The following is a 25,205-nucleotide window of genomic DNA, read 5'->3' as shown; positions in this document are numbered from 1 at the left end:
TGTGGAAGGCAGCATTGCATCATCCAGGAGCTTGTTGGAACTGGAGCTTCAAAGACCTCCTGCAATCAGAACCTGCATCTGAACTCAATCCCCAGCCAGTTCAAACAAGCATAAAAGTATGAGAAGCACTGGTGTAAAATTACCTTGGAGTTGTCTTCATGAAGTGCACAGGAGCTGAGGTAGTTAGACTATCTGCCAGTCATTAGTTAGGGGCTGCTGCCGGGGATGGGGTGGTGGTGGTGGTGAATTTCTTCCCAGGATGACTGGCTTACCAAATGCAGCAGGCAGGTGGATCTGGGCCTGAGAGTGGTCCTCCAGCAGAGAAAGGCAGATGATGGCTGCTGGGAGGGAAAGCATACGACCAGGGGGAATGGGAAAGAGACCCTAGAGGGTATGGGCAGAGTGTGGATCCTGCCCACCACACCTTTCATGTGGGCAGATTGGATCCAATTTTATCACTCTCTATTTTATTCACTGTTGCCCACAGTAACCTCCTTCCAGAGGAAGTGAAAACACTTGAAACCAAACATCCTCCCAACGGGCAGCCAGGTTACTGGCTGAAAACAAGTGCGACCAGGGTGGAGGGACAGGGAGCGACAGTCTTAGCCAAGCTGATTTCTTTCTCAAAAAAGTGAGTAGTCTATTGCTGAAAGTTTTTACAAAGCTGGTGATGTATGGATATTCATAGGTGTTTGTGTTTTGGAAAATGGAGGCCGTACATTTTTGAGGAAGTAAATGTACTTGGCTTTCCTTCCTCTTTATAGGACTCTGCCCACATTTAAAAAAACAAGTTCCTGAATATATATATGTATTTATATATTTATATATTATATACATATAAATATATATAAATTATAAATTATATTATATATAAATATATATTTTTTTGTAGAGAGAAGGTGGATTAGGATAATGTGGTTTATTTTTAATTGGATTTATTGGGGTATAATTTAGATACAGTAAAAAATCACCCTTTGAATCCTATAGTTGTCTGAGGGTTTTTTTTGTTTTTTGTTTTTGTTTGTTTGTTTGTTTTTTGTTTTTGAGAGAGAGAGAGAAAAGGGAGGAGCAAAGGGAGAGGGAGAGAGAGAATCTTAAGCAGGGTCCATGCTCAGCACAGAGCCTAGCATGGGGCTCAATCTCACAACGGTGGGATATGACCTAAGCTGAAATCAAGGGTCGGAGACTTAACTGACTGAAGGCACCCCTGTTCTTGGAGTTTTAACAAATGCTTACCATTGTATCCTCCAAGACAGAACAATTCCATCAAAACAAAAAAGTTCCCTTCTGCCCCCCTGTAGCCATCCCTTCTTCTACCTCTAACTCTTGGCAACCACTGATCTGGTTTCTGTCTCTACAGTTTTGGTTTTTCCAGAATAGCATATACAAATGAATTATGCATTTGACATCTTTTTGTGTTTGGTTTCTTTCCCTTGGCATAATGCTTTTGAGGTTTACCCATATTGTGTGTGTCAGTGTGTATTAGTGCAGCTTAACTATTTCTTTTTATTGCTGAACAGTATTCTTGGCATAAATATACCAAGATTTGTTTATCTATTCTCCAGTTAATGGGCATTTGGATCGTTTCCACTTTTTGGCTATTATGCATAATTCTGCTATGAACATTTGATAGACAAATGGAGGGTTTTTGTGTGAGCGTATGTTGTCGTTTCTCTTGGGTAAATACCTAGGAGTGGAATGGCTGGGTCACGTGGTAACTGAATAACTTTTTAAGAAACTGCCAAACTGTTTTCCAAAGTTGTGCAGCCACCAACACTATCCAAATCCAGAACATTTTCATCTCCCCAAAAAGAAACTCCATACCCATTAGCAGTCATACCCCATTCTCTCCTCCCCTGAGGCCCTGGTAACCACTCACCTACTTTGTGTCTCTACAGATTTGCCTGTTCTGGACATTTCATGTAAATGGAATTATATAATATGTGGGTTTGTTTTATTTCTGGTTTCTTTCACTTAACATAATGTATTCATGCATGTTGTAGCACGTATCATTCCTTTTCATGGCTGAATAATGTTCCACTGTATGGATAAACCCCACTTTGTTTATCTGTTTATCAGTTGATGGACACTTGAGTTATTTTCACTTTTTGGCTATTAAGCATAATGCTGCTTTGAACATTTTGTACACGTTTTTGTATGGACATGTTTTCATTTTGGAGGGTATATACCTGGCATGAAATTGCTGGGACATATGGTGATTCTATGTTTATGTTTTTAGGAACTACCAATTGTTTTCCAAAGCAACTCTATCATTTTACATCCCCACCAGCAATGTATGAGGGTTCCAGTTTCTCCACATCAACTCCAGCACTAGTTATTGCCTGTTCTGTTGATGCTAACTCTCTTAGTGGATATGAAGTAGTATTTCATTGTGGTTTTAATTTATGTTTCCCTAATGACTAGTGATAATAAGCATCTTTTCATGTCTTCTTGGTAATTTGTATGTCTTTTTTGGAGAAATGTCTATTCAAATCCTGTGCTCTTTAAATACCTGTGTTATTTATATTTTAATTAAGTTAAAAGAGTTCAAAAGCAGAAGTTTTAAATATGGAAAAAAATATACACTTTTTATTTTGTGGTTTGAACTTTTTGTGCCCTATATAATCAGTATCTGCTTAACCTAAGGTTGCGAAGATTTTTCTCCTGTTTTTTTCCCTAAAAGTTGTATAGTTGTTGGTTTTACATTCAGGTCTATGATCCATTCAAGTTGAATTTTGTGTATGACCCAAGGTACAGTTCAGGATTCATTTTTTAAAATATATAAATAATATGTATATAATTGCTTCAGCACTATTTGTTGAAAATACTCTCCATTTTACTATTGATTTATCTTGACGTCTTTGGCAGTAATCTAATGATGATATACACATGAGTCTTTTTCTGGACACTATCCTGTTCCGTTGACCTATCTATCATTGGTGTAGGTCTCTCCATACACCAATATCACACTGCTTTAATTAGTGTAGTTCTTATAGTGAATCTTAAAATTTGGTAGTGTTCTTCTTTTTCAGAGTTGTTTTGTTTATTCTAGGTCCTCTGTTTTTCTGTACAATTTTTAGAATCAACTTGTTAATTCCTATTTTTTAAAAAAAAAAATGACCTCCTAGAGTTTTGCACTGAATGTAGAGATCAACTTGGAGAGAATTGACAATGTAACAATATTGAATTTTCTGATTTATGCAAATAATCATGAAAAGATAATGTTTAGGAACGTTCATTGTTTTGCTCAGTTCCTGTATGTTTATCTCTCCTTGTTGACAGCTAGTCTAAGTCAAAAGTGACAATTCCCCTTCTCTTGCCAAGGTTGGTTCAGGAACAGTCTTGTGACTCAGTTCTCCAATGAAGCTGGAAGGAAGTCGACCCTGAGAGCTCTGGGAAAGGTGTTTCTGTCCTAGGAAGACTCAGGAAGAGAGGCCCTTTTCTTTCTTTGCATGTCGTAATGTCTAGATAAGACACCAGGAATTGCTGCGGTCATCTGTGAGGGGAATCAGAATGAGGGCAAACAGCCAACATGAAGAAGATGACAAATCAAAAAGACAGAAAGACCCTGGACCTTGATGACCACGCAAAGCCAGGAAAATAATCGACCTTGGAGCCTACGTGACCTTCTTTGTTATGTGAGAAAAAGATTTTCATGATGGCTCAAGTCTACATGAGTTGGGGTTTTCTACATTCCTGAAAAATCACAAGCTATAGTTTTTTCACTTAAAGAATATTTTTAGTTTATTTTCCCACTGTTTATTTAAAACTTATATGTTGTTTTTTAAATGTATGAATTCAATATATGAAATCAGTCTCATTGTAAAGATACAAACAATACAAACCCGATAAACGTAAAAAGTCAACGTTTTCCTCCAGTCTCCCCTTTCCCCCAGGCTAATCCAATACCCTTCCTGGAAAATAACCATGATGGTCCATTTGTTGTGCATCCTTCTGGATCTTTTTCTATGGGTGAAAGGGACACATACAAATGTATGTTAAAAACATAACTTATCTGAATGTTTATAGGCATGGGTGAATGAATATTTAAAATTTGCAAGGACTTTTTAAAAAAATAAGAACTTTTGCCATATGTGTGTTGACATTTTTCTAGGTATTTTTCCTTGTGTGGGAAAGCATATTGAGACACATATTATATCTTATGTCTCAGCATCCAGTAGATAGTCCTGCAATAACTTTCTGGTAACCTTTAGAAAAAGATTAAAATGCATTATCTAAAAAGAAATATACTGATGCCATTGAATACTGGGCCATGGTGGGTATGAAGCACACATTCACGATGGATGACACAATGCCAGCCTCGTCCAGTTCTGTTAGAATTACACTCTTCCACCTGCTGTGATATTTGCTCCCTTGCCTCCAGTACAATTTTCTTCCACCCATAAAGTCTAGGGCTGTGACTTCAAGTGAAGGGGCTTAAAAACACTTTTAAAAAGGGTTTAACCACGTGGGGTAATGTGACTTCATGAGTTAGAGCTACCTGGCTTAAAAAAATAAAATCAGGGCGCCTGGGTGGCTCAGTCGTTAAGCGTCTGCCTTCGGCTCAGGTCATGATCCCAAGGTCCTGGGATCGAGCCCCGCATCAGGCTCCCTGCTCAGCGGGAAGCCTGCTTCTCCCTCTCCCATTCCCCCTGCTTGTTCCTGCTCTTACTATGTCTCTCTCTGTCAAATAAATAAATAAAATCTTTAAATAATAATAATAATAATAAAATAAAATCAATATTAAAAGAAAAGCTCATAATTTCCTCCCAAACCCCTATAATCCCATTTCCTGAATTAATTAACATTAACAATCATTTCCTTTATCTTCTCTTATGGTGGGGTGTGTGTGTGTGTGTGTGTGTGTGTGTAAAATGGGACCATGTGTTACTCTTTAAGATACAGGTTTGACTCTTTAATAAAGTCCTAAAATAGGAGTGGTTCCCACAAGAGAGAAGTTTATTTCTTGTTCATGAAACAGTCCATTTATGAGCAGTCTAGGAGGTACGGATTTTCTACAGTGTCAGCGACGCAGGCTCCTTCTAGCTCATTGTGCTGTCATCCCCGGGTATCTTGCTTATCTACAAGATTACCCCCGTTTCTTCACCCCAACCCAAGGAGGGAGTGAAAATCCAGGGGAAGGCATTTCCCTTGCTAAAGAGCACAACCAGGAAGTTGCATACATCACATCTGCTCTCATCCCACTGGCCATAATTTAATCACAAAACACAGCTCACTGTAGGGGAGGCTGGGGAGAAGCTGTCAGGGGTGTTGAGGTTCTGACAATCCCAGGCTGCCTCCCAAAGGCTCAGAGTCTCCAGCATCCCCAGCATTGATTTGTTGCTGTTCACATCAGGTCATCTTTACCAGTGGAGGCTGAACCCAGACGACTGTGAGTTCTCAGGTTAGAGAATGACACAAAAAGGGCAGAGAAACATAAAGAGAAAGATTGACTGATTTAACTAAAATGTAAAACTTCAGAACAGTAAAAAATACCATTTGCAAGGCAAAAGGCACATGGTGTGCTGTGAAAATGATGTGCAACATATATAGTAGGCAAGTGCTGAATAATCTTAAATATTAACAGCTCTTACAAATCTGTAAGAAATAAATGCTTCAATTAAAAATGGGCAAAGGGTTGGGGCACGTTGGTGGCTCAGTTGTTTAAATGTCTGCCTTCAGGGGCGCCTGGGTGGCTCAGTTGGTTAAGCGACTGCCTTCGGCTCAGGTCATGATCCTGGAGTCCCGGGATCGAGTCCCACATCGGGCTCCCTGCTCGGCAGCGAGTCTGCTTCTCCCTCTGACCCTCCCCCCTCTCATGTGCTCTCTCTCTCTCTCATTCTCTCTCTCAAATAAATAAATAAAATCTTTAAAAAAATAAATAAATAAACGTCTGCCTTCAGCTCAGGTTGTGATCCCAGGGTCCTGGGATGGAGCCCTGAGCTGGGCTTCCTGCTCAGTGGGGAGTCTGCTTCTCACTCTCCCTCTGCCCCTCTCCACTGCTTGTGCTCTCTCTCTCTTTCAAATAAATAAATAAAATCTTTTTTAAAAATGGGCAAATGATGGCAGTGGCAATTTAGAAAAAGAGAAATACAATAAGCAAATAAATATATGAAAAGTAAACATTGTCAGCATGCTATATGATTTTTTTAAATGCAAATTAAACAGCCATGGGAAACCATTTATCATATAGACATAGGCTATTTGTGTTGAAACTTTATATGTGTTGTGGGTTCTTGGCTGGGAGAAGGGAGAGAGTTTTTTGGGGTATCCTCATGCTCTGTTGGTCGGAATGTAATTGAAACAAACCTTTAGGAGGGCCATTTGGCAATATGAATCAAAATCCTTGAAAAAGTACATACTTTGAATCAGAAATTCTACAGTGGAAAAATGTCCTAAGGAAGAAGTATGTTCTCTTATATTTGGAAAACTCAACACTGAATTGTTTACATAATATGGAAAAACCCAGAAACAATGTAAATGCCCCACAAAAAGGAATCGGGTAAGTAATTTAATGTCTGTCCATATAATGGACTACTCTGAAGCAATTAATAATTTTGTAGTATATTTTTCTTAAAAAGGAAGGATGGCTATTATGTACTTTTAAGCAGGAAGTTATAAACAATGTGTGCAATATGGCCCCGTTTTAATAAAAATATCTCCATGAGTCATTTAAGATGCATGTTACATGTAATAGAAAATTCAATTTAAACTCACGTCAACAAGCAAATGTATTCGTTCATATAAGTAGAAACTCCAGAAGTAAGATAGGTTTTGGTGTTAGCTTAATTTAGCAGCCCTGAAATTTCCTTAAAAACCTAATTTCTTTTTTATATCTCTTTTCTGCCTTCTGCAGCATCCGCCTCAGCTGAAAGCGGGTTTGTGTTGTGGTGGTAAGCTGGACGCCAACAGCTTCCCGTTGTCCAGACACAGAGAAGGAAGGAGGGTCTCTCCCCAGGCCTTCAGGGGGAATCCTAGGCTTTGCTCCGATTGGACCATCTTAATCACGTGCCTACCCAGGTGGCCAGAGGAATGCTTTGTATTGATTGGCTTAGGTCTGGATTGGGTGCTGGTCCCTAAAACAAACGGCGTGGCAGGAGCTTAAGATTATTGTGATTTGGTTTAGCCAAACCAGGCTCCATAATGGAGGTGGACATGGGGTAAATCCCAAGAAATTGCAATGGATGTTCTACAATGGTGTGGGGTGCAATGGATGTTGAGAAGCTCATCCTCACCACAGAAGAAAGACCGGAAGGATGTACACCAAAGTGCCAACAGTGCTTATCTTCAGGTGGAATTATGGGGAATTTTGATTTTTCTTATTTATGCCTATCTGTTACTTTACATTTTTGACAACAAACATATTACTTGAATAACTTTAAAAAGAAATGAAGGCTATAAATATGAGGAAACATTGGTGTATAACACTCGCAGTATAATTAGCAGCTTGAGAGACTTAAAGCAGACATGTTGGCAAACAGGAAATACGAATTTTTGGAATGGCACCAACTGTGCCTTGCAGAAGCTTCTAACTGCCTTTCTCTTGCCTCTGTAATGAAATTGTGGTCATTTCAATAGATGTAACATGAGATTTTTGAAGGCTAGTCAGGTTTAAAACCACTGGTTCCAGTGGCTTGAATGTTTCCCTTATGCTGGGGTGGGGAAACTTTTTAGCTTTCTCTAGAAACCTTATCTCTTGTCACCGTTAAACACCATGAAGCAGGTCCCAACCCCAGAAGAGACATAAAAGGGGAGGTACTGTCTCTGGGTTCCTCTACTTCCTTCTTGGACAGACGGTGGCTGAGTGTTCTTTCAGGAAGTGGCTACCACAAAAAATCCCCACTTTCTCTGAGGTTCTGCAGCTCTCTACACTGGGAATCAGAGGGTGACACTTGTTGCAGCTAGCATGGAAGGGGCCCTAGGTCTGAAGACTCAGGGGCCTGAGAGAATGTGAAGTGAGGCACTTTGCTTGATTCACTTCTGTTAGATGCTGGGTATTGGGAATTCTTCATAGGATTCTTGGAGAAACTCCTGTTGCTCTTCCACATACTTTTTTCCTGGAAAAGAGAACCCATTTTTCCACTGGGAGAAAAGACCTCCACTGGTAATGTAAGGTAAGGAGTTCTCATGTCAGGCTGGGCACCCTGTTTCTCACTTTTATTTCTGCTTGAAATTGATCCTCAGTTCTGCATTTTCAGAAACCTGATTTTATCTGATCATGCCCTTCTGGAATTATCCTACTGTGATGGTAAACAATCGTCATTTTGGTTTCATGACGAGAACTATACTTAATCAAAAGGATGGAAATGTACCAGTTTAAGTGGTCAAGGCACTCTGGTCTCAGTAGGAAAATACCTGTGGGAGAAGAAATGAGGCCCGAAGGTGGATATTGGATGGTCTTAAGGAGCCTATTCTGTGTTTCTCCTGGAATGTCATCTGCCCCCTGCCAGAATGTCAACTTCACTCAAGGAAGGACTTTGTTTGTCTTGTTCAGTGGTGCATCTACAGCATCTAGAACAGTAAGAGGTACTCAACACATACCTGATAAATGGATGAATAGGAGGCTGGCTAGCTGGATAGAAGAATGTTTCTTATTTTTTAGAGTCACTGTCCCATGAGAAGTTGTCCCTGACTCTTCTAGGAAGATTAGAGTCCCTTCTCTGATTTCCATGGCACTTTGAATTAAAGCACTTAAATCATAAAATTGAAACTATTTGCTTATACATCTATCTTCCCTAAAATATTTTGAGCTCCACAAATGCAGGGATTTTGCCTTACTTTTCCATTACCTACCCATAGACACTTCACAGTACTCTAGCACATAGCAGAATAAAACAATACTACTGTGGCAATCTCATGAGTATCTCTCAGCTTGTGAGATATGCTTATTAAGTAGATCAAGATATTACATTAATAGGGGCCTCTTTGCTTCTTCAGTGGTGATGTATTTTAACTTCTTACTCTTTGCTTTTCATTGCTTCCAAGGGAACAAAAATCCTATTTTCAGCTGTTATTTCAATACTTTTCTGCTGAACCTGTAAGTACACTGAATGGTTTCCATAGATTACATTTCCAGGATCAAATTAGTCACCTCCTGATGTTGTACAAAGAGGCCTCTTAATCTCACAAGCAAACCATCTCCAAGTGTTAAAATAAAATGCATTATTTCTGGGAGGACCACCTAGAGATAGCACATCCCTTTTTGGTTATATGGATTCTTACTGCTCTGGTCACACAAACTGAAGTCTCCTGACTGGTCCCCACTCACTTTTCACTCATCCTTTTTATCACCAATGGCCCTCCATCTGGAGACTGCCCTTCCTCCAGTAAGAACATTTGCCTTCTGACCAGGTCACACTTCCTTGGGGTCCAGGTAGGGATTTGCATGGTACCACTCTGACAACTCTGAAAGAGCAGATGTCCTTATTGTGGCTTCAGTCCAGGGTCATCCAGAAATAATATTCAATGTTTTAGACCAGACATTTAGGAAGTCAAGACATAGACTAAGTGGCAACCACATATTTAAGATCAGGGCAGGCTGAAAGTCTGAAACAAGGTAGCTGCTCAGGTTAGGTAACATTGGCAATAACCATGGCAATAACCATGATGTAAGCCTGATTCGTTGGTGGACTTTGCATTTTCAGAATTCAGCACTGGGTGTTATACACAAACAATGAATCTTGGAATGCTGCATCAAAAACTAATGATGTAATGTATGGTGATTAACATAACATAAAAAAAAAAAAAAAAAAGAATAACTTCCCCAGATCCTCTTCTTGGGAAAAGGAGAAAAAAATTCGCTTTTGTCTAACCCTTTAATATTTCTTGCAGGGCTGGCTTAGTGATCACAAATTCTTTTAGTTTCTGTTTGTCTTGGAAGCTCTTTATCTCTCCTTCCATTCTGAATGACTCCCTTGCTGAATAGAGTATCCTTGGCTGCGTGTTTTTGTCATTTAGCACCCTGAATATACCGTGCCAGTCTTTTCTGGCCTGCCAGGTCTCTGTGGATAGGTCTGCTGCCAGTCTTATGTTTCTACCCTTCTAGGTTAAGGACCTCTTGTCCTGAGCTGCTTTTAGGATTTTCTCTTTGTCTCTGAGATTTGCAAACTTCACTATTATATGTTAAGGTGTTGACCTATTTTTATTGCTTTTGAGGGGGAGGTTCTCTGTGCCTCCTGGACTGTGTGCCTGTTTCCTTCCCCAGATTAGGGAAGTTCTTCGCTGTAATTTGCTCCAATATGCCTTCTGCACCACCCCCTTTCCTCTTCCTCTGGCACCCTAATTATTTTAATACTGTTTTGCTTTATAGTATCATTTATCTCTCGAATTCTCCCCTCATGATCCCGTAGTTGTTTATCTCTCTTTTTCTGAGCTTCTTTATTCTCCATCATTTTGTCTTCTATATCACTAATTCTTTCTTCTGCCTCATTTATCCTGGCAGTTAGAGCCTCCATTTTTTATTGCATCTCATTAATAGCCTTTTTTATTTTGATTTGATTAGATCTTCATTTTTTTATTTCTCCAGAAAGGGATTCTCTAGTGTCTTCTATGCTTTTTTCAAGCCCACCTAGTATCTTTATAATCATTATTCTGACCTCGTAGTTCCAACATCTTACTTATATCCATACTAATTAGGTCCTGGCAATTAGTATTGCTTCTTGTTCTATTTTTTGGGGTGAGTTTTTCCATCTTGTCATTCTGTCCAGAGAAGAATAAATGAATGAGAGAACAAAATACTAAAATAGCAACAACAACCCCAGAGAAATATACACTAAACAAATCTGAAGAGACCAGAGACAGAAAAGAAAAAAAAAAAAAGAAGAGAGAGAGAGAATATAATCAGACAGGTGAATGGAACAGAGCCATACACTAGATCCTGGGTGTATTTTGGTCTAGTTGTTAGAAGAAACTAGCTCCCAAAATTGTAAAGAAAGAAAAACTTATATATAAACATATATAATTAAAAACAATGACAGGATTGAATGTAATTGTAAAAATGAAAATTAAAAAAGACTTGCAAAAAGTGGTTGCTTTTCTATTTGTAGAATTACAGCAATTCTTTTCTTAGACCTCTGGTTGAGTTCACGGGTATTCAGAATGATTGATAGCTCCAGGGACCAGACAAAACTAGGGTCCCCTACTCCTCTGCCATCTTCCTCCCTCCTCCAATGAAATAAGTTTCTTAAGGACAGAGGCCATATCTCATTCTTCTCTGATAGGCTCAGCATTTAGCACAGTGCCTGACACAAGGTGGGTGCACAATACATGTTCATTGAATGAATGAATGAATGAGTGAATGTATGAATGGAGAAAATGGGATATGGGCATGAATGGGCATGATTATACATTTTTTCTGATCATTTGAAAGTGGTTGAATGATAACACGGCTGAGGTTTTCAACATTAATAATTTTTTGTCACCAATACTTACAATGTAATTTCTGTTGAAAAATACAAAATATAGTTACAAATAATGTTTGCCAAATAGCATTAATAACAATAATATGCTTTTTATTTGGGAATAAGTTTATTAAATAAACAGATAAATATAATGGTCATATTTTAAGATTATCACAAGGATAAATATTGAAATAACCATATGCTCTATAAATATGATTCAAAATTCTATGCCATTTCTATATCTATAGCAAATATAAATGCTAATGAAAATAACCAAGAACTTTAATAACTTGGTATAAGTGGACTTTGCTATGGAAAAATGCAAGTCTATCCATATGGTAATAGACTCTGCTGTGGTCAGGGAGCTTATATCCCTGCCAAAGAAACATTGAAAATATACAGGATTCTGAAAACGGAGAGAAATCAATTATATAATAGTTAAATAAAAGTTCAAGTTAATAATCAACTATGTGCTAAGTAAAAATTTACAGAGAAGGCAAAAGTTAAGGCATTCCATGGGTTTTACTTTCAATTATAAATCATACAGTATTCAGGTAAAGAGAATTGACTTTGCATGACATATGTAATCAAGTATAATATATATTACTCAAAGATACCTACTACAGATAAGAGTACTTGACAAGCAATGTGTGTTATATGTGGATTTCAAAACTAAGGGGGTTCATCAGTGAAACAAATCACAGCCTGTAAAAAAGGTTAGTAAGAATTGCTATAATTACATTATACCTTAATTGGGAGAAATAGAATTAAACCTGACAGAAAGTTTACAATAATCCCCAATGCTGAGTCAGAGAGAGAAAGCTAAAGAGCTTCATGGAATCTGCTGATTTCAGGTCTGCCAAGAATGTACTGATAAAACATTTGGTTTATGGCTAAAGCCAGGTGTGGTCTGCTGAGGCAGAAAGGGTGTGTGTTATTGCTTAGGATTGGCCAACTATTTTAACTGTGCAAGAAAGAAAGCCATTGACTATGGTATAGACAATTAACTATCAGCAAAACACACAATTCACTATCTAGGCAGCTATTGTTGATTTATAAGCTTTAATAATGTTAAATGATACACAGGTAAATTAATTTTTGAAAAGCTTAATAATTTCAATAATGCAACATTAAAATAGCTCCAGGGATGCCTGGGTGGCTCTCTCTCATTCTCTCTCTCTCTCTGACAAATAAATAAATAAATAAACCTTAAAAAATAAAATAAAATAAAATAGCTTCAGCATATTTCAAAAATAAATGCAAAACCAGGACACCAAAGACAAAATCCTCTCAGATTCTGGGAAATAGTATTGGAAATGAATCACATGCTTAGCAACATACAGATTGCTGTTTGCTTTTTGTGGTTTTTAGGCATCATATTGACCTTTGGCATCTGGAGAGATAAGGAGAAAAGGAGAAAAATGCCATCTGTTTATTGAATGCTAGGTTAGTGTCAGGGCCTCAGGACCGTGTAGGTTCCATGATGTCAGAGACTTGGTGTGTTTTGGTTACTGAGGTATCTCCAACTCTTGGATCCACACCAGTGGGCACACATGTGCAGATTTATCCTGCTATGTGAAAGTACAGTGTTCCCATGAAAGCTTTTTTTTTTTAATTTAAGATTTTATTTGTTTATTTGTTAGACAGAGAAAGAGCGCACAAAAGGGGGAGTGGCAGGCAGAGGGAGAAGCTGGCTCCCCACTGAGCAAGGTGCCTGATGCGGGACTCGATCCCAGGACCCTGGGATCATGACCTGAGCCAAAGAGAGACACTTAACCAATTGAGCCACCCACGAGTCCCACTTTTTTTTTTTTTAAGATTTTATTTATTTACTAGAGAGAGAGAGAGTGCAAGCAGGGGGAGGAGCAGAGGGAGGGGGGCGGAGAGAGAATCTCAAGCAGACCTCGCACTGAGCATGGAGCCCGATTAGGGGCTGGATCTCATGGCCCTGAGATCATGACCCGGGCCAAAATCAAGTTGGCTGCTTAAATGACTGAGCCACCTAGGCACCCCACCCATGAAAACTTTTGTAAGCCAAAATGGCATAAAGCAAAGAAGCAATTACCATTAATTTATATGGAGAAATTTGTGAACATTCCCAGACCCAAAAAATCACTTCCCATAGACTCTTCTCATACCATAGAACATATCTTGCTAATGGATGCACAAAATAAATCAAGGTAAAGCTCACAGACATAGTTCAAAACTCTAGCAGCCTGAAGCTGAGATGCTGAGCATGGTCCTGGGGAAGGACGTGGTCGGGGGGCCTCTCCATGCTTGGGGTGCATGCTGCTCTATAATGGCTCCAACAACTGCAGAATGCTAATGGGTATTTTTTGCCTTTTTTTCAGTTCGTGAAAACAGGAACCAATATAGATCTTTTGCAAAAGCGAAGTGGTGAAACATGAACTTTCGAAAATTGGATGATACCTGTAGCTGGAATTCACCAACTGAGTGAATACATGTCTATGTGTCGAGACGGCTGCTTTTGTTCTTAGTTAGTCCATGCCAATGCAGAGAGCTCCATCTAAGCAGAATCGAATGACTCTTATTTTAGCCAGTGCACTGTAATTTCATATAAATTCCTTATTTAAACTTATATGAAGATTCATGGAAAATGTTTGTTACATATGATACTATTATAGTTAGTATTATTGTACAATCTTCTTCTGAAATCCTGGAATGGCTCCTTTGTCTATTTCTATCTGCAGGTATATCTGGGACAGTGAAAAAGCTTTGTCACTGTTCTTATGAACTACCTTCTTTTCAATACTTCCTCCTTGAATATTTATTTATATTCCAGGTTTGGGGATTTGTTTCACCCTACCCTTGTTCGTGGGCAGCCTGGTGTTTCAAAATCTCAAGTAAACATGTGCAAATGCATTGTTTTTTAAGAAACACATTGTTTTTCACGTGTTTTTACACATTAAGTAGTTCAGAAAAGGCCAAGGTTCTATTAAAGCAAGGTGGCAGGTCTCTGGATTAATGAATCTTATGAGTACCTAGAAGAACATCTGTAGATCGAAATTTTGATCAGAACAAAATGGGGGAAGGAAGCTGGAGCATTTCCCTTTATAAATAAAAAGGCAAGTTCAAACTCAAAAAGTTAACCACCTGAGAAAGCACTCAGAAAAATGTGTGATTTTTCTGTCTTCAAAAATCACAGGATACACCTACAGAGGCTTTGTGATTTCATCCAGTTCCCACGTCACCTCTGTGAGCTGTTCTCAGATGATCAACAATCACAGTTAATATTTACTAAGTGCCTGTTCTTGATGTCGAGTGACTGGTGCCCAGTAGACACCGGTTTCCTCCCTTCCTTCCTGCCTGCTTTGAGGAGAATAACAGAGGAGATCACCAAAGCTTCCGAGACCGGAGTGACTTATAAAATACCAAAGAAGTGAGGCCACAATTAGAGCAGAGGAGAGGACATGTTTAAAGAGAAGACGGCATGTTTATCGTGGGAGAGGAGAAGGTCTCATCATTCGGCGAGGCTTTTAAGAGTTATTCTGGAAGTGTCCACTTCTTCTCATTGGCCTTCTGCCGGCAGCCACAGAACATTTGAAATCATTTCTGAGGTTTGTTTTCAGCTGATGGTCCTTTCCACTGGCAGTAAGTCAGATACTGGCCCTAAGCCTGGTCGGCACCGCCCAACTGACCGTGAGCACCCAAGAAGGAAAGGCCCTCCTCCCTCTCAGAGATCTTTCCTCCTTCAGAAATTCCCAGGTGGAGGTTCTGGGGAGAGGCAGGACGGACCCACAGGAAGCCCTGCTCAGCTAGCTGGAACTAAGGTGGTAGCTAGGAGCTGCTCTTCCCTACTGGATCAGTCTGCTCGGGCTGCTGAAACAAAATACCACAGACTGGGTGGCTTAAACCACAGAAATGTATTTCCTCACAGTTTTGGAGGCTGGGAGTCTAAGAATGAGGGGCCGGCAGGGTTGGTTTTCTCTGAGGTTTCTCCTTGGCTGGCAGATGATCATCCCCTTGCTGTCTCTTTACATGGTCTTTCCTCTGTGCACACACATCTTTAGGGTCTGTGTGTGTCCGAATCTCCTTTTCTTACAAGGATGCAAGGGCACCAGTCAGATGAAATTACAGCCCACCCTAATGGCCCCATTCTAACTTAATTACCTCTTTAAAGACTCTGTCTCCAAATACAGTCACATTCTGAAGTTCTGGGAGTTAGGGCTTCGACATATGAATTTTGGGGAGGACACAATTCAGACCATAACACCTGCTAAGTCTTTTTTTTTTTTTTTCTTTTTAAAGAAGAATTCAATTCACCTGCACCAGTATGGTCCTGTTAGGGAAAAAACTCAACAAACAATAACCAAATGTCATTTCAGAAATCAGAAGAATTGGGTTGGAAGCCAGACTTCACCATTAACCAGCAACACCCTGAGAGAAAGTGTAGGGAGTCCATCACAACCTTTAGGTATCACCCTACCCTGACGTGGGGCATCTGGCCCGGGGTTTTAGAGATTGCACCCTACACGTGGACTGCCTTGTCCAAGCTCCAGTATCACTGTCACCAGCTAATTAACCCTGAATGAGTTCCTTCCTGCCTCTATCTCTCAGTTTTCTTTTTGGAAAAATGCAAAAAATGATTGTGCCTCCTTACTGGGCTTGGTGTGCTGATTGAAGAAGTCAGCTCCCCCAGAGCTGTCTCATACTGAGCAATCAGCACGAATATCTACTGTTATGTTTTGTTTGTGTCATTACCCTCTTCCTATCTCCCTTCCAGACCCTTCCCTCACGTTAGCACATATCCAACAGTTCCTTGGTTTCCTTCAGAAGTGGGGTGTCGGTTTGGGAATGGTTGCCCTCCAGCTCAGTGACCCAGGGTTCATGGTGAGGACAAGGTAGGCAGTGCCTCTCCGTGGGAGGAATCTGTCTGCCTCGACCCTGACCAGGATAGGGGCACAAGCTGGGGAGGAAGAATGTGCTGCCACCCATTCATTACCTCCTTAGAGAAATGGCTCCAAGTACACGTGCTGTTGCGGGGCCCCTAGAACCATCTTTTCATACAGATGTGAAGATGAACAAAGACCAACCAGATGAGCAAACCAAGGCCACATATTCAGAGGTTGCTAGAGCAAGGGAGTCAGCCCCAGTCACTTGCTTTATAGCAGAACCTCAGAGACAGGTAGAGGAGTGGGAGAGCTTAGGGGGGACACGGGGAGGCTTCAGGCGTGCCCTGATGGGAGCCTGGGGCCTGGGGAAGCTGCGGGCGGGCTAACTGGAAGTGAGCTGTCTATGTGACTGGGTGGGGGGACATATTTGACTCTCTCTGATTGGTCCTAAGTTGGAAGCAGGGACAAAAATTAGGGAAGCTGCCAATCATTAATCAAGTCCCGGCTGTTTGGGGCCAGTTGTTACAGAGATTGTTGTCTGGCTGCCTGGACGGTCAGAAGAGACACCGGTTACTCTGGACGAGGGCTTGGTTTCCTGGCAGGTTGCTGCAGGTTGTGGACCAGAGTTTAATTTTTATTTATGGGTTGGCCATATGTGTTTGTATATTCAGTTTCCCACCTAGGGTAGCATGTTGCCCCTCAGGGATTTGCCCTAAGCCAGGCTCTTCAGAAGGATGAGACAAGTTGCTTCACTGATTATGTTGGGCACCCATCCCGCCCTCCCCACACAGATGCTTCCAGCAGGATTTTTGTAGGGAGTGGTGGCGGTGGTGGGTTCTGATTTCATCAGGGTAGTTGTGGAACCAATGGGAGTCTTAGCTCCAGGATTTTATTTCAGAGCTGAAGCCAAAGGAACATTTTGGGCTGGAGGAAAACAGGTATTTCCATTTTAGAATTTCCAAAGAAAAAGGCTCTAGGAATGAACCGTAAGTGGAGGTAATATGTATAGAAGGGGACTTCTTACATGGCTTTTGTTGCCATGAGCTCTTGATAGGCAAATATACCTCTGAGAAAGAATACGAATTTGCAGGCTGGGAGATTCTGTCTGGCTGCATGGTCCTGAATAAATTACTCATCTTTCTGAGTTCTCGTAAGTAAATTAAAGGCGATAAAACCCTCATTGATTTTGCAGATTTGTAACCCTCCTGGAGATTTTATGTCTACAAGAAGAATTCTTTTTTTTTTTTTTTAAGATTTTATTTATTTATTCATGAGAGACAGAGAGAGAGAGGCAGAGGGAGAAGCAGGCTCCCCGCTGAGCCGGGAGCCCGATGTGGGACTCGATCCCAGGACCCTGGGATCATGACCTGAGCCGAAGGCAGACGCTTAACCATCTGAGCCACCCAGGCGCCCTACAAGAAGAATTCTAAGCCACCTGCTTTGACAGTAGTGTCTTCACCGTGTACATTTGTCCCCTGCCAGGCTGCCTGCCCCGCAGAGCTCCTATCAGACACCACTGTGCAAGCAGGGGTGGGCATCTCATGTGACCTCTTAACCTGTGGCACGCGCTGCTCCTGATTTTGATCATGCCAGGTTCCTTATTGCCTGCGGAGTGAATTTTAACCCTTGGAATGGAATCAAGGCCCTCAAAATCTGGTCCTGGACTTTGTCTGTCCTTAGTCCTCTGAATAAGCCCTCAGTCCACCGAACTGGATCTGCTCATTGTCCCAGGTTTTGCCTTGCCTTGGCTCTTGCCGTTTTCTCTTGCTTGCAATCTGCACCTCTCCTCATCTCTATCCCCCTCACCTTTGACCCTGCTTTGCTCTAGTTTTCAATCTTGAAAGGCTGGATTTGAGTCTCAGCTCTTCCAAGAAGCTTTCGCTCACTGACTCTGCGACCCTTTCTATTCTGAACACCCAGCCCCCCACCAGCCCTGCCAGGGACACCCAACTTTCTTACTCATTTGGCAGATGTCTCTGGTTATTACTACCTAGTTATGTCGTATTCTGCTTCCATTGGGCGAGAGGCTTCTGTGAGTCGGTGCCTGTTTCTTACCACCTGGTAACCTCACCGCTTAGGATATGTGTTGTATGTTTCAGTGTAGAGTGAAGATTGGTGGAGTAGAGTGATGCAACGATGTGCCTCATCGATCAGTGTGTTAAACTTATTAGAAAGCTACACAAACTTGTTGCCTGAAACCGTATTAGATCTGGAGGGAGAGAGGTTTATTATAGTTGCAACTACAGTAATTCGGGGGGAGAAAAGAAGCTTGTAAAATTTTTCTTCAAAGGAAGCACAATGCTCTGTGTAGGGTTTCAAGTCTTAGAACACAGCGAGGCCAAGCCCCGCTCACTGCTGTTGGGATGTGCTGTAAAATAAACCAGACATGTGTGTAGGGGCTGGTGGGGGCTGGGGGACATGCAAGTGCAAGAAAGCCCTGCTGAGCAGAAATGAGGAATCCAGCAGGGAAGCTACAGACACGATTGGGATTCTGGGCAGAATGGGGGATGGGGAGCAAGACTGGATGATAGGGGAGCACAGCCCATCAGCTAGGTCAAACCCAGCGAAAGTGAGCTCGGGAGTGGGCCCAGGCAGACAGGGAGGCCGTCGCCATTGTGGAGGCTGCCAGCAGTGACCCCTTCATTCTGGGACTCAGAGGTTGGGTTTTAGGTCCTGGGAGGGGGCCTAGCAGGACAAGGCAGGCCCTGTCCTAGAGAGACAGCAGTTCTATTCAAGACTCAGCCACGGGGAATAAGATGAGGACATTCCAGATCAAAGGCGGGGCCAATCTTGTCTCAAGAATAAGGAAAAAGCCCAGATACTCCTGGCCCAAGTTAAGATTTGGCTCTTCAGGATGTGAGTGAGGATGACTCTGTAGATAGAGAAAAAAGATGTGGAGCTTGCAATCCTGAATGGCTGTGATGTTAGGAACCAAGGACCAGAGAAGTGAAGTGAGCTCAGTATCCACAGTCACATTCCTCATTGGCGGCAGACCTAGGCTTAAAGCCCAGTTCCTGTGACTCCCCCAGGCAGGGCAGAATTCTAACTTACCAGAGTCTGCATGCCATCTTCATTGGGGCCCTTGCTGTCTATGGTGGTGCCTTGAGGACAGTTACAGGAGTGTGCTCTGGGGATGAGAGATGAGGAGGCATTTAATGTGGGCCGATGATGCATTTTTCTGTTGATTATTGAAGGGTTCTGGTATAAGATTTTGACCAAAAAGTCTGCAGCTAAAAGAAAACCTGATGATGAGTTTGACAATGACAATGACCGTTCCCATTTCTATTCCTCTTTGGGGGCTGAAAAGAGAGGAATAAATGCCTAGAGTTTGACTGAACGATAATGGCATAAAAATCCATCTGAATGGGAGAAATTCCCCACAAAGGGTGACAACACAATATGCAGGGGAGAATAGATGCCTTGGGCAAGGGATTTCATAAGGAGCTGTGACATCGCGGATTCTCGGCAAGTTGCAGTAGCTGTCTCCACGGTGACACGCTCTTTAGGAATTCCATATAATATACTGTGTCTCTTCAGGGTCCACTTTATATACTTTCAACGCTAGGGGCCGACATAAAGGAACAGAAGGAAACCCGTTTAAGCTAGCTCAAATAATAGAAGGGTGTGTTATATTTTTAGAACCCAAGGACAGAAAATGCAGAGCATCTCAGCAGAATCAGAAATTCAGGAGCCCAAGTTGTTCTCTCTCTGTCTTGCAAGGGCTTTTGGAGCCTTGCAGGGACTTTGTGGTTCCCTCTGCTTCTCTCTTACCTCTCTCGGTCACCTTCTTCTACTCGCCTATGTGCCAACATGACTGGCGGGCCAATCACGTGACATCACACTCAGACTCCATTCTCTGTGAGAATTCTTCAGTCGGATGTTTAAGAAGCAGACACTGGTGCTGTCTAGAATAATTCTCCATGAGTCAGATGTCTACCCCTAGTTCCAATCAGCTCTGATGAGAGAGGCGATGCAACAGGTGGTGAGGAAGTGAGTAAAGCCATAGTGGGGAGGCAAAGGTTGGCATCTCTACAGTAGACTTTTGGAGACAGTGATCCTGAAATTTGGGGGATCCCCAGGCTGCGGCATGGTGAGCCATTTACTGCTGTGTATGCTTGAGAAGATCTTATGAGGCTACTACCATTTCAGTTGTCCCAGTCCCTCAGTAATCCTAAGATCCCAACACCTTCCTGGACATGCAGTCTTCCAACTTTACAACAGAAATGGTATTTCTACAAATGGCGTTCAGTTGGCATTGGGGGGCCAATGACATTGGCCAAAGAAGAACTCAGAGCATGCATTTATTTGACCTTGCATTTGACATGAATATCCCTGTAGTGGTTGAGGGGGTGGGCTCTGGAGTTGTACTCTGAAATGCATATCCTGGCCCCTCTACACAATAACCATATGGCCCTGAGCAGGTTACTTAGCCTCTTTAAGTCTGTTTCCCCATTTGTGAAAAGTGCATAAAAAACCACTTAGTGGAAAATAAAACATACCCCAGGATTGGTGAATAATATGCTCTAAAAATAGTTTTGATCCCTAGAAAGTACTGGGTAAATGTCACCCGTGACTGCTGTCATTTTGTAAATATCCTTGTCATGTCTTATGGACCCAAATGAATTCAGGACTTTGCATCAGTGGCTTCCCCACATTCCTTACAGTTCTTGCCCTCAAGTCTTCCCCAGGCCTTTGCATGTGCTAAGTGTTAACAAGTGCTTGGTGGTTCATCATCTGAGTTTTACAATGTTGTGCTTTGTGGCTCCAAATTGAAAAAGTTCTCACAATCAGAGATGGAAAAGGACGCACAAAGAATAAAACCTTGACCTGATTTTGAGCAATTTGCTGACTCTTGAGAGTCCATCTTTCAAACTTTCCTTTTGGATGGTTTGAGTATGTGCCCCTCTCTTGAAATAAAGTGAAGACCCCAGATGATTTCTCCAGTTTCTTTGATCCATGTCAGTGCTATCTAAAGTTGTTCTCTCTACAGAAAAACGTGTAACATATTCCTTGAGATTTATGCAAGATCACAGAGCTGGAAAACCACACCAGAACCTTTAAGATTCACTCTTTCTTGTTCTTTAATCCTGCAGGAGCCAAGTTGCCCTGAAAGATCATGAACTTGTCTTCTGAACACTGCAACATATCGGATTGGCTGAGGCTTGAAGCAACAGTGAAGGCCTCTGTATACACAGTTGCCTTCTTCTTTGCCACATTTGTCACTGTCATCATCATCATGATGGTGTCACAGAATTCGAAGCTGAAGAAAGAGGTCCGATACATCCTCCTGTGCCACCATCTGCTGTGCATCTCCTCCTACTGCGGCCTGGGAGTGGTTTTCCAAGGGATGCGGGCTCTGCTGGCCAACAGTCCTGTGCTTATGTGCTGGGTGGTATTTGGGGTCCAGCTAAGTGTTGGAGAAGGGATCCTCTTCACCCTGGCCTTGATGGCTGTCAACACGTACCTGGCCATTTGCTGGCCTTTGAAATCTCTGTCCTTTGTAGATTCAGTTAAGTATAGGATTCTGGCTGGGTCTTGGACAATCATTATATTCAAGAATGTTTGCTTATTCCTCATAGAGGGCACTAACCCCACTCAGGGTGCTGTTTTTAAATCTGAACCCCTTTGCCCTGTGATCTTGAATGGCTCTGCTGCCAGAGCTATTGGCATGGTTTTCCTTTTCCTTCTTCTGTCCATCATTCTTATAAGTTACTCTCTGATCTACTGAGAAGGGAAACAGGCTGGCCATTTTAATAGATCAAATATCAAAGCAAGGAAAACAGTCCTTATTCATTTAGTGCAGATGGGTTTACATGTGATACCAACCCTGATGTTCATAGGCTTGGGAAAGATGTGTGGGGTGTTTTTCTTTGCTTTAAATCTGGTGCTTTTCGGAGTCTTTGCATTTGCCCAGTGTCTTAACCCTCTGATCTATGGGCTCTGGAATAGAGAGCTGCAAAGCAGATTGTACTGTTGGATGTGCTGTCAGCAGTGGGGTGGTCACGTGATGGCCAACAGAGAGCCAGTTTAACCCGAAACACAGCCATTTTGAATCAATAACTCTAGCCCTGATGGATCATCAGCAGGGCGTGAGGACTTGCCTTTTACTCAACCTAAAATTGGTGCCTTGGTTTGATGTTGAAAGCAATACGAACAAGTCAGAGTTATTCAGCTGGCTTGCAAACTTCGCTGCTGTGTACGTGAATTGGCCTCTGTAAGATCATTTTGTGTCTTTAATTCTAAACCCAGATCAACATTTTTAGCAGCATGTCCTACTGTGTTTCAGTAATGAGGCAGCTTTTGAGAATGCACTTGTTTTTAAAAATTGACAAACAGTCCGTGGTTGCTATGAAGAGAAGTTTGGCTGTTCCTCTTATATTAATTAGGCATAGGCTTGGCTACATATAATAACAAAACAGAAACAAAATAACAATGATTTTTTAAGGTTTGAGATTGTCTGTTTGTTTTTTTTTTTCTGATGTAAAAGAAATCTGGAGGTAAAAAATCCAGTCCTATACAGCAGCTCTGTAGGCAACAGGTTCATGCTCTTCTATTCTGCCATGATTACTATACTACCTCATGACCCAAGATGGCTGTTAGCGGTCCTGTCATCACATTCATACTCCAGCCAACAGGAAGGAGGAAGGGGCAGAGAAGGGTTTATACCCTCCTTCTAAAGACACTTTTTAGAAATTACACAAAACGCTTTTTCTTATATTTAACTGGCCAAAACTTAGTCATATGGCGATGCCTGGCTTTAAGGGATAGTGGGAATAAATTTTAGCTGGGTGGTACTGTCACCAGCTAGAAATTGGGGTTCTTGATACTAAGAAAGGAAGGAAGAATGGATATTAGGAAGCAAACTTATTTCAGGGGCCATTTTCCTCTCAACCAAACAAAGTATAAAGAAAGACAATGGATGGGTTATAATCACAAAAATATACTCAGCCTCTTTCAATATGATACTTGGAGTTAACTTTTCAAGATCCCAGAACACTTTAATTGTATTATGTTAACAGTTCTCAAAGAGAATGGCATCAAGAAGAACATTGAACTGGTTTAAACATGGGAATTAACTCATGATTTAAATCTAAGCCATTTTGAGACAGTAGTACAAAATAAAGTCTTTCACGGCAATTTACATATGAGATTTCTTTAGATGAAACATCCATTTCTGAGTAAGTCAGGATTCAGTTCTAGAAACAGGAATCATCACTCTAGGTACTTTAGACACATGGGGTTTAATATGGGACTTAGATGCTTACGAACACACTGGCAGGGCTGGAGGAGCAGAAATCAGGAGCCACCACTTGTTGGTGTCAAGATTCCACTGCAGGTGGGATCTGGTGGTCCAGCAACCACTTCCACCATTGTCCCCCATGCCTCAGGCCCCTCTTAATGTAGTAAGTTTGCAAAAGAAAGAGCAACCGGAAGATGGCCTCCACTTCCTTCCATCTTCCAAATCTCAAGTGATTGCTTCTAACTGGTGGAAACTATCTGGCATCCAGACCCTAAGAACAAAGGAGTCTGGGAAATGTAGTTACTAGTTTCACAGGAACAGGAAGTTATCCCAAAATGGGGGTAAAATGAGGATTGAAAGAACCAATCCATGGGATCCACCATTATGACATTTAGTTTTATTTACAGGTGATAACAACAACAGAAGCAAAATAGTTGCTCAATACATGAGCAACTATTATGCTCCTGACACCATGTAAGCCATTTTATATACACAAAACCAAATCCCCACAACAGGTATATAATATACATATTATTATTCCTGATTTACAAATGAGAAAAGCTGAGCCTTAGAAAGGTCTTACAGGAGCTTAGGAGGACAGGACCTTCCTTTTCAGATTTTCCATTCACATGTGTTGGCTGAAGGTGACCATTTTATCCCCCTTGAGAGCTGGACAAATTGCTTAGGAAATTTGGGCTTCAGTTTTCCACTTTGCTTTGGGTGTGGACACCTGCCTTGTGGAAAAGAGCCTGCTTTGATTACACCCTCCCATCTTTGATTACACCCTTCCATCTTTAGGCCCCCACCTTGTTTTCAGATTCTAGTGGCTTCCATATCATGTCTGGACTCCATTTTGGCTCCAAGTCCTTCTTGCCTCTTCTCTGGGTGTTCATTGTCTTCTCTCTTCCTCCATTCTCAACTCTGAGATTTCAAAGCATGACCTTCTCTTCTGCAATATGCAAGTCTCTCCAAGGCAGGAGAGACTGCCAAGGCTGATGACCTTTGTGTCCTGGCACTCGACATAGTGCCTGTAGATGGCCGGCACTCTACAAATGATGTAGTGGACTCACTGGTCAATAAGACATGTCCTTTTTACAAATTCCATCCCCACAAAACCCAAGCTGTCTCTTAGTTTTTGTTGAAAAATGAAATAATCTGAGAGCCAAGAGTGGAATAAAAACTCAAAAAATCTACCAGAGTTAACTTAATTATAAGCCCTAAATCTAAAATACACAATTCAATTTATCCTTAAAACTTTTCTTCTTTTTTCTCTTTTTTTTTGGTGGGGGGGAGTGTTAAATTTTTTTTATTGAAGTATAGTTAACATACAATGTTATATTATTTTCAAGTGTACAAGATATTGATTTGCCAATTTTATGCATTACTCAATGCTCACCACGATAAGTAGAGTTACCATCTGTCACCGTACAATATTAAAATATGATTGACTATATTCCCTATGCTGTACTTTTCACCTCTGTGTCTTATTTATTTTATAACTGGAAGTTTGTACCTTTTAATCCCCTTCATCTATTTCACTCATCCCCTTACTAACCTCCCCTCTGGCAACCCCCAGTTTGTTCTCTGTACTTAAGAGTCTATTTGTTTTGTTTGTTGATATGCTTATTTGTTTTGTTTTTTAGAGTCCACATATAAATGAAATCATATTAATCTTAAAACTTTTAAAACTATTTTCTTATGTAAAAAGGTGAC

The 25,205-nt window shown here is 41.3% G+C and overlaps 1 long non-coding RNA gene across 2 annotated transcripts; it reads left to right on the top strand.

Annotated features, from left to right (window-relative positions):
* Window positions 1-512: 512 nt before the first annotated feature.
* Window positions 513-25,205, top strand: LOC145720439 (uncharacterized). 2 transcript variants are annotated; one of them, XR_014143344.1, is made up of 3 exons: window positions 513-631; window positions 6,857-8,114; window positions 21,346-25,205. It is a non-coding gene; the product is annotated as an uncharacterized LOC145720439 (long non-coding RNA). The 2 variants fall into 2 exon arrangements; XR_014143343.1 differs by lacking the exon at window positions 21,346-25,205 and adding an exon at window positions 8,199-8,704.

Source organism: Leptonychotes weddellii, chromosome 3 (genome assembly GCF_054177405.1).
Source record: "Leptonychotes weddellii isolate Sample4059 chromosome 3, ASM5417740v2, whole genome shotgun sequence".
In the NCBI taxonomy this organism is placed as follows: Eukaryota; Metazoa; Chordata; class Mammalia; order Carnivora; family Phocidae; genus Leptonychotes; species Leptonychotes weddellii.
This window is presented reverse-complemented; position numbering and strand designations above follow the sequence as displayed.